We start from the raw sequence: 8966 nt of genomic DNA, 5'->3' as shown, positions 1-8966 counted from the left end.
ATTCCTATTAACTTTTCAAGGTATTGTTCAACTTTCAACTATCACTGAATATTAACCCAGGCTATTTGCTCTGTCCTTCCTATTGTACTTTGCACATTCCAGTATTACAACCCTTATTACACCCTGTCATATTTCTTTATTTGCATGTCTCTCTCCACAAATAGACTATGAATGACTCCAAACAAGAAACTCTGCTTTATTCTGGACTTGGCATATAGGAACATCTCAGTGAACATTTCTCTGATGGATGGATGGAAGGATGAAGGGATAGATAAAGGAGAGTTGGAAAATATATAAATGACCTATCAGAACAAAACCTCCTGAGACCAGTAGTCAGCTTGAATAGATTTCTAGAGCAGGGATACCCAGCTGAATAAGATCTGACACTTGAAGACATCAAGAAGGTTAGAGATGGCTGGGCGTGAAGGCTCATGCCTATAATCCCAGTACTCTGGGAGGCTGAGGCAGGAGGATCACTTGAGCCTAGAATTTTGAGACCTCTGTGGGCAACATAGGGATACCTCTATAAAATTTAAAAATTTGTTAAAAACCTAGCCGGGTGTGCTGGTGTGCAGCTGTGGTCCCAGCCACTCAGGAGGCTGAGGTAGAAGAACCACTTGGTCTGGGAAGTTGAAGATCATGCCACTGCACTCCAGTGTTCTGAGTGACAGTGCAAGACCCCATCTCAAAACTACAACAACAACAAAACCAAAAAAAAGAAAAAGAAGAAGAAGGTTAAAGAAAAAATATCAATGTCTAAACTAATAACTTCAGCAATGGCTTCCCCATCATCTCTCCTGCTGCTTGCCACACTCTGTTCCCACACAACAGCCTGAGAGAGTTTTTAAAAGTAAAATCAAATCCTATGTCTCACCTATTTAAAACCTTTCTATAGCTTCCCATTCCACTTGCTATACACTCTAAACTGATCTCCAGCTCTCTCGGGCACTGCGTGATCTGCTCATCCTTGCAATGCATTTCCTCATCACTCTCCTTTCTACTCACAATGCCACAGACAGATTGGCCTCCCTTCTATTCCATAAACAGTCAAAACTTTCTTGCCTCTGGATCTTCACATTTACCATTCCCTTTACATAAAATGGTGTTCCTCACCTTCTCATGGTTGGCTCTCTGTTGACATGTAGATCTCAGCTGAACTGTCACCACCCTGATGAGGTGAGACATCCCTGACCATCCTCTTCTGAAAACACTCTGCTTCACTCATCACATCACACTGTTTCTCCCCTCCTAGCTGTTACCACAACCTGCAACTTATCAGTTGTCTACTTTATTGTTTATCTGTACTTGCATAGGGACCTTAGACCGTCTTGCTTCCTGCTACGTTCCCAAAAGCCTAGAATCATGTCCAATGTCATAGAGGGCCCATACGTATTTATTAAATAAATTAATCTATGAAGGCAAAGCTGGATCAAACTACATCAGCACATCTGGAGAATTATAGCAGTCAGAGGAGGAAAACAGTGAGTTAGGATGGAACCCAGCAGAATGGGTCACTACCTAAGCCAACAGACCTGAAAAGTCTTCTATCATTCCTTGACTGGAAACTTTCCTGCATGAACCCATGCCATAGTACAGGTCCACTTTTTCCCAGATTAACCCACAGAGCCAAGAGCTGGGTCAAAGGAACATTAGCATGGAAAACACCAAAAGAGAATGCAGTCCCACGGCAGTCTCCCTGGTAATAACTTTTAAGGATTATTTGCTTAACCCAAATATATGTATAGGATGTCCACCACCCACGTATTTAGAAAAAGGAAAATGAAGTAGGGTCATACAAACTGTTTGCCTATAACTGCAATTCAGAACCCATAATTCAGGAGAAGTGAACACCCAAACTTTCAAATCAGCAGTCCCTTTAAAAAAAAGTTCATAAAGTGTGTGACTCAAGGAAGACCCTTTGATTCTTCTCAGAACAAAAGATCTTAAACAGGCAGATCAGAAATGACTGAAACAGCCAGTGGATTATACAATTTTGCACATCCTATAGATCTCTATGAAATAACTGTGGAATTTTGCACTCTGGACAGAAGAACTATACTTATAAAATATGCCCCAACAAAAATCATACTGTCTATTAAATAGTGCAGCATAAAGAAACCAGATGCAAAGGAAAAAAAGCAGATGTTGTTAGAATACTTGGAAGAGCAGCGGATACTTTGGAGAATCATGGTCATTGCAAAGGGGCTCAGAAAGCTAAATTAGATGTAATTGTTAGTGGGTTGATAAAAAGAAAGGGAAATTGACCATGATCCCAGTGTTAGGCCTTAACTTTTTACTCAAGTGTCAAATTGGTTGCTGCATTGGTGGGCTGATAATTTGAGATCAAGGAGGGGTCTTTAATCTGGCAGCCAGGATGGAGTGCTTGTGCTGAAAGTTTAGGGACATACTAAGAAAGCACATATCTAGGGATGAGTGTCTGGATGACACAGTAAGTCACAATTGCATTATGGGACAGGAGACCTAGATGACCATGGGCCTTGTAGATGACCTTCAAACCCTGATTTGCATAGCAACATGTGACTTATAAAAAATAGAAGCTTCATGATTTAGTCTGTTTGTGCTAGTATAACAAAATATATGAGATCAGATCATTTAAAAACAATAGAAACTTATGTCTCACGTTCTGGAGGCTGGTAAGTCTGGTAAAAGCCCAGAGTCTCCTTCCAAGATGGATTTTTGTTGCTGCATCCTCTGCAGGAGATGAACACTGTGTCCTCACATGGCAAAGGAATGGAAGGGGCCATCTAGTTCCCTCAAGCCCTTTTAAAAGGTCACTAATCCAATTCATAAGGGCCTTGTCCTCATATGTTAATAACTTCCTAATGACCCCAGCTCTAAATAGTATCACATTGGCAATTAAGTTTCAACATATGAATTTGGAGGTAACACCTTCAGACCATACAGTTTCACGAGATCAAGAAAGAATATGGGACAAGGGTCATCTTGGTGTAACCTAACTCATGCACCGCTGCAATGGACTTTGGGAATATTTTTTTTTACTTTGAGTCACACTGCCAAGGCCAGAGACAAGACAGAACAGAGGAGCAAAGGAAAGCCTAAAATATTCATTCTCATGAACTAGGATGTTACAGGATTTTATGACGCATTGACTAATGTTATTCTAATGCAATGCACTGACTTCCAAGAAAAGTAGCAGAAAGAGAGTTTTCAGATAAGAGATTCAGGGACCCTGGAAACAAAGTAATAGTGACTAGTCCAGTTCTTCCACAGTAAATTAGAAAGGAGAAACCTTTATTCTGGTCACACTGGATAGATGTGGATAGATGGAGGCTTTCTCAATAAAGTACTAAAGAGCTAAACTAATGGCAGAGATTTAAGTCTAGGAAATCTTCTCTTACCCAGGGGTCCCTAAGTTTGCCTCAGACAGTGGGCAAACTCATGAAAGAGCTGTCTCACCAGCATATGACCAAACCTAGACAAACTTTGCTCTCTGGCCTGTTCCCCAGCCCTCATACCTTTGTCCTCCACCAGAAATCAGCCACAGAGACAGTGGGACTTGGTGCCCTTTCTAAAACTTTACTCTCTGGAATTTCACTTCTAGACCATAGAACTCTTTGTCAGATATCAGTTTCTCAGCCTCGTTACATTTGTGTTAAGTTTATAACTACCGTCTCATGATTCTCCTCACATCAAAAAAAGATAAGAACATCTCAGTACTAAATTTTTTTGTGGTTAAGTAAATAAATAAATAGAGCTTTAGAAGATAAAACTTGACATTATAGAAAACGTAAGTAGGATAATATCCACCCCTCCAAACACCCAATCGCAGTCTCATAAATCAATTTTTTATCATGCTTTCATGTTGGCTAGTGATCACGTTGCAAAATTTCCCAGTTTCTTTTATTACAGGTACTTTTTAATGCAGGCATAATTGTCTGCTTAAGGTTATCTTTTCAACCCTGAAATCATCAGCTGAAGACTTGTGGGAGACATTACAGATAGTTTTGGGATAAGAGTGAAACAAACACATGAGCATATGGTATTAAAGCAATGTGATATACAGACAATGATGTTAGCTTACTTTATAAGAGAAAGTAGTAGAAGTTTTCTGTATAAATCTACCTGGTGATAGCTGTGCTCCCAGATACAAGTGTGTAATATTTTCAGTTTGTCTGGGCTTAGAGGGCTAGATCCAAAATTATAAGGGAAATAAGCCAGAATATTATCAAGATAATGTCAAAAGGTTGTTCTCTATTGCTCAGAAACGTGGAAAAAGGAATGCCCACAGTAAACTGAAGAGATGCATATGAAATCTCAGAAGCAATCTCTTAACTCCTAAAAATGTCTTACATTTGGAATGCAATCTGATATAAAGTTTGGCAAAAGACCTCAACAGACACCTAACAAAAGAATATATATTGATTACAAAAAAAAGTATGAAAAGATACTCAACATTGTATGTTATTAGAGAATTGCAAACTAAAACAAAAATGAGATACCACTGCACACCCATTAGAATGGCAAAATCCACAACACTGACAACACCAAATGCTAGCAAGAATGTGGAGCATCAGGAACACTCATCCATTGCTAGTGGGATGCAAAATGGTACAGACACTTTGTAAGGCAGTTTGGCAGTTTCTTATAAAACTAAATATATTCTTACCATATGATCCAGCAATCATACTCCATTGCATTTACACAAATAATTGGGAAATCTATTTCCACACCAAAGCCTACTTTTAGATTAGATCTTCATAGCAGTTTTATTCATGATTATAAAAACTTGGAAGCAGCTAAATTGTCCTTCAGTAGGTGAATGGATAAATAAACTATGGTACATCCAGACAATGGAATATTATTCAGTGCTTAAAAAAAGAAAAATACCATCAAGCCATAAAAAGACATGGAGGAAATTTAAACGTATTTTACTAAATGCAAGAAGCCAATATGAATGGGCTACATACAGTGTTATTCTGAATACATATATTCTGGAAAAGGAAAAACCTTGGAGACAGTACAAAGGTCAATGGCTGTTGGAGTCAGGGTGAACAGAGAGATGAATAGGCAGAGCACAGAGGATTTTTAGGGCAGATGATACTATAACGGTGGTTACATGTCTTTATACATCTGTCGAAACTCAGAGAATGTGCCAGACCAAGAGTAAACTGTGGACTTTGAGTGACAAAGATGTGACAATACAGGTCAACTGATTGTACTAAAGGTACCATTCTGGTGCAGGATGTTGATAGTGGGGGAGGTTATGTATGTGTGGGGGTAGGAAGTACATGAGAACTCTCTACACTTTCCCTCAGTTTTGTTGTGAAGGTAAAACTATTATAGAAAATAAAGCCCATTTAAAAAATTAAGTGAGATAATACAGTTAAGTTCCTGATACATAATAAAGGGTTCAATTAATATATTAGATCTCATATGTAGAGCTTTTTGTGAGCAAGGAGATATCCCATATGACCTCTTGGTCTGATATTAACTAATTATTCCTTAAAATAAATGTCTGGAGTGGAGGGAAAATGGCTAATAGGAGGTAGGACTAAATTGCTCCTCCCACTTGGACGGACAGAACAGCATGTGGAAACTTGCATCATGAACTTCTGCTCCAGAACTACTGCAGGGGTATACCAGGAAAGCTGAGAGAACCCACAGACTCTCTGAAGGAAGCAGATTGCTCCTGCAGAAGTCAGAAGAGAGCACAAACACTCTGAATGTCCAAGGTGTGAAAGTGAGAAAAGGGTAATCAAATACTCCCAAACACACACCCTCAGTAGGGAACCTGAAGATCTAGATCATGGGAGAAAGATTTGATCTTACCTGGAGCTGAGTCAATTTAGAGAGCTGAGCAAAACACAGGGGTAGAGAAAGCAGTGGGAAAAGCCCTGTGGCCTCTCTGGGTCCCCAGGGAAGCCATTTCTGACTTGTCTCACAAAGGTCCTTGGGAAGGGCTGCCAGAGGAACTTGGAAAAGACCACAGGGAGAAGGAAACTTTCAGCTGATTTTGTAACAATTCCAAACAAATAAACTCAGAGGAGGGTGTGAATCTGATATGCAGACTCAACAGGCGGGAAGGTATGAAAGCTTGGCTTACTTTCTCATGGGAGGCTGGTAGCCTGGTGCAGGGTCTCAGCCCTGCTGACACACTGCCTGGAAACAAACTTGGTGATGTTGGGGTGGGGGCATTCTGGGAGTGAGACCAGCTTTTTGGGTTGTATGGGAGCTGGGTGAGGTCTATGACTGCTAGATTTCCTCCACTTCTCTGACAACCTGCATGACACAGCACAGGCAGCCATAATTCTCCTGGGAACATAACTCCATTGACCTGGGAACCATAACCCTATAGCCCAGCAGCTGCAACAAGTCCGCCCAAGGAGAGTCTGAGCTCAGACATGCCTAACCCTGCCCCCACCTGATAGTCCTTCCCTACCGACCCTGGTAGTTGAAGACAAAGGGCATATTTTCTTGGGAGTTCTAGGGCCCTGCCCACTGCCTGATTCTCCCTATACTACCACAGCTGGTGCTCTCTTGAAAGTGCTACCTCTTGGCAAGAGGCCAACCAGCACAAAAACAGTGCATTAAATAACCAAAACTAAGAACCCTCACAAAGGCCGGGCGCGGTGGCTCAAGCCTGTAATCCCAGCACTTTGGGAGGCCAAGACGGGCGGATCACAAGGTCAGGAGATCGAGACCATCCTGGCTAACACGGTGAAACCCCATCTCTACTAAAAATACAAAAACTAGCCGGGCGAGGTGGCGGGCGCCTGTAGTCCCAGCTACTTAGGAGGCTGAGGCAGGAGAATGGCGTAAACCCGGGAGGTGGAGCTTGCAGTGAGCTGAGATCCGGCCACTGTACTCCAGCCTGGGAGACAGAGCCAGACTCCGTCTGAAAAAAAAAAAAAAAAAAAAAAAAAAAGAACCCTCACAAAGTCCATTTCACTCCCCTGCCACCTCCACCAGAGTAGGTGCTGGTATCCACAGCTGAGAGATCTGAAGATGGTTCACATCACAGGACTCTGTGCAAACAACCCCCAGTACTAGCCCAGAGCCTAGATCCAGAAGAGAAATAACAGTTATTATAGTTCAGCTTTCAGGAAACCACATCCCTAGGAAAAGGGGGAGAATATACATCAAGGGAATACTCTGTGGGACAGAGACTCTGAATAGCAGCATTAAGCCCCAGATCTTCCCTCTGACATAGCCTACCCAAATGAGAAGGAACCAGAATCCTGGTAATATGACAAAACAACATTTTTAAACAATCTGCCACCACCCCCTCCCCCGAAAAAAATCATAACATCAGCAATGGATCTGAACCAAGAAGAAATCTCTGATTTACCTGAAAAAGAATTCAGAAGGTTGATTATTAAGCTAATCAAGGAGGCACCAGAGAAAGGTGAAGTCCAATTTAAGGAAATAAAAAAAATTGATATAAGATATGAGGGGAAAAGTCTTCAGTGAAATATATAGCATAAATAAAAAACAATCACAACTTCAGGAAATAAAGGACACACTTAGAGAAATGCAAAATGTACTGGAAAGTCTCAGCAATAGAATTGAACAAGCAGAAGAAAGAATTTCAGAGCTCAAAGACAAGGTTTTAGAATTAACCCCATCCAATAAAGACAAAGAAAAAAGAATTTAGAAAATGAACAAAGCCTCCAAAAAGTTGGTGATTACATTAAATGACCAAACCTAAGAATAATTGGCGTTCCTGAAAAAGAAGAGAAATCTAAAAGTTTGGAAAACTTATTTGGGAGAATAATCGAGGAAAACTTTCCTGGCCTTACTAGAGACCTAGACATTCAAACACAACAAACTCAAATAACACCTGGGAAATTCATTGCAAAAAGATCATTGCCTAGGCACATTGTCATTAGGTTATCTAAATTCAAGACGAAGGAAAGAATCTTAAGAGCTGTGAGGCAAAAGCACCAGGTGTTTTTTTCCTGATAGACAAAACCCATAAAGGAAAACCTATCAGATTAACAGCAGATTTCTCAGCAGAAGGGATTGGGGCCCTATCATCAGCCTCCTTAAACAACACAATTATCAGCCAAGAATTTTGTATCCAGCAAAACTAAGCTTCGTAAATGAAGGAAAGATACAATCTTTCTGACAAACAAATGCTGAGAGAATTCACCATTACCAAGCCACCACTACAAAAACTGGTAAAAGAAGCTCTAAATCTTAAAACAAATCCTGAAAATTCATCTAAACAGAATCTCTTTAAAGCATAAATCTCACAGGACCTATAAAACAAAAATACAATAAAAAAAACCCCAAGGTATACAGGCAACAAATAGCATGATGAATAGAATAGTACCTCAAATATCAATGCTAATGTTGAATATAAATGGCCTAAATGCTTCACTTAAAAGATACAGAATTGCAGAATGGATAAGAATTCACCAACCAAGTATCTGCTGCCTTCAGGATACTCATCTAACACATAAGGACTCACATAAACTTAGGATAAAAGGGTGGAAAAAGACATTCCATGTAAATGGACACCAAAAGTGAGCAAAAGTAGCTATTTGTATGTCAGGCAAAATAAACTTTAAAGCAACAGCAGTTAAAAAAGACAAAGACTGGATTAAGAAAATGTGGCACATATACACCATGGAATACTATGCAGCCATAAAAAAGGATGAGTTTGCGTCCTTTGTAGGGACATGGATGCAGCTGGAAACCATCATTCTTAGCAAACTATCACAAGAAGAGAAAACCAAACACCACATGTTCTCACTCATAGGTGGGAACTGAACAATGAGATCACTTGGACTCGGGAAAGGGAACATCACACACTGGGGCCTATCATGGGGAGGGGGGAGGAGGGAGGGATTGCACTGGGGAGTTATACATGATATAAACGTCATGCACATGTACCCTAGAACTTAAAGTATAATAAAAAAAAAAAAGAAAAATAAATGTTAACTGAATTGTAAAAAAAAAAAAAAAAAGACAAAGAGGGA

Source organism: Trachypithecus francoisi, unplaced genomic scaffold (genome assembly GCF_009764315.1).
Source record: "Trachypithecus francoisi isolate TF-2019V2 unplaced genomic scaffold, Tfra_2.0 Lachesis_group5, whole genome shotgun sequence".
Lineage (NCBI taxonomy): Eukaryota > Metazoa > Chordata > Mammalia > Primates > Cercopithecidae > Trachypithecus > Trachypithecus francoisi.
This window is presented reverse-complemented; position numbering follows the sequence as displayed.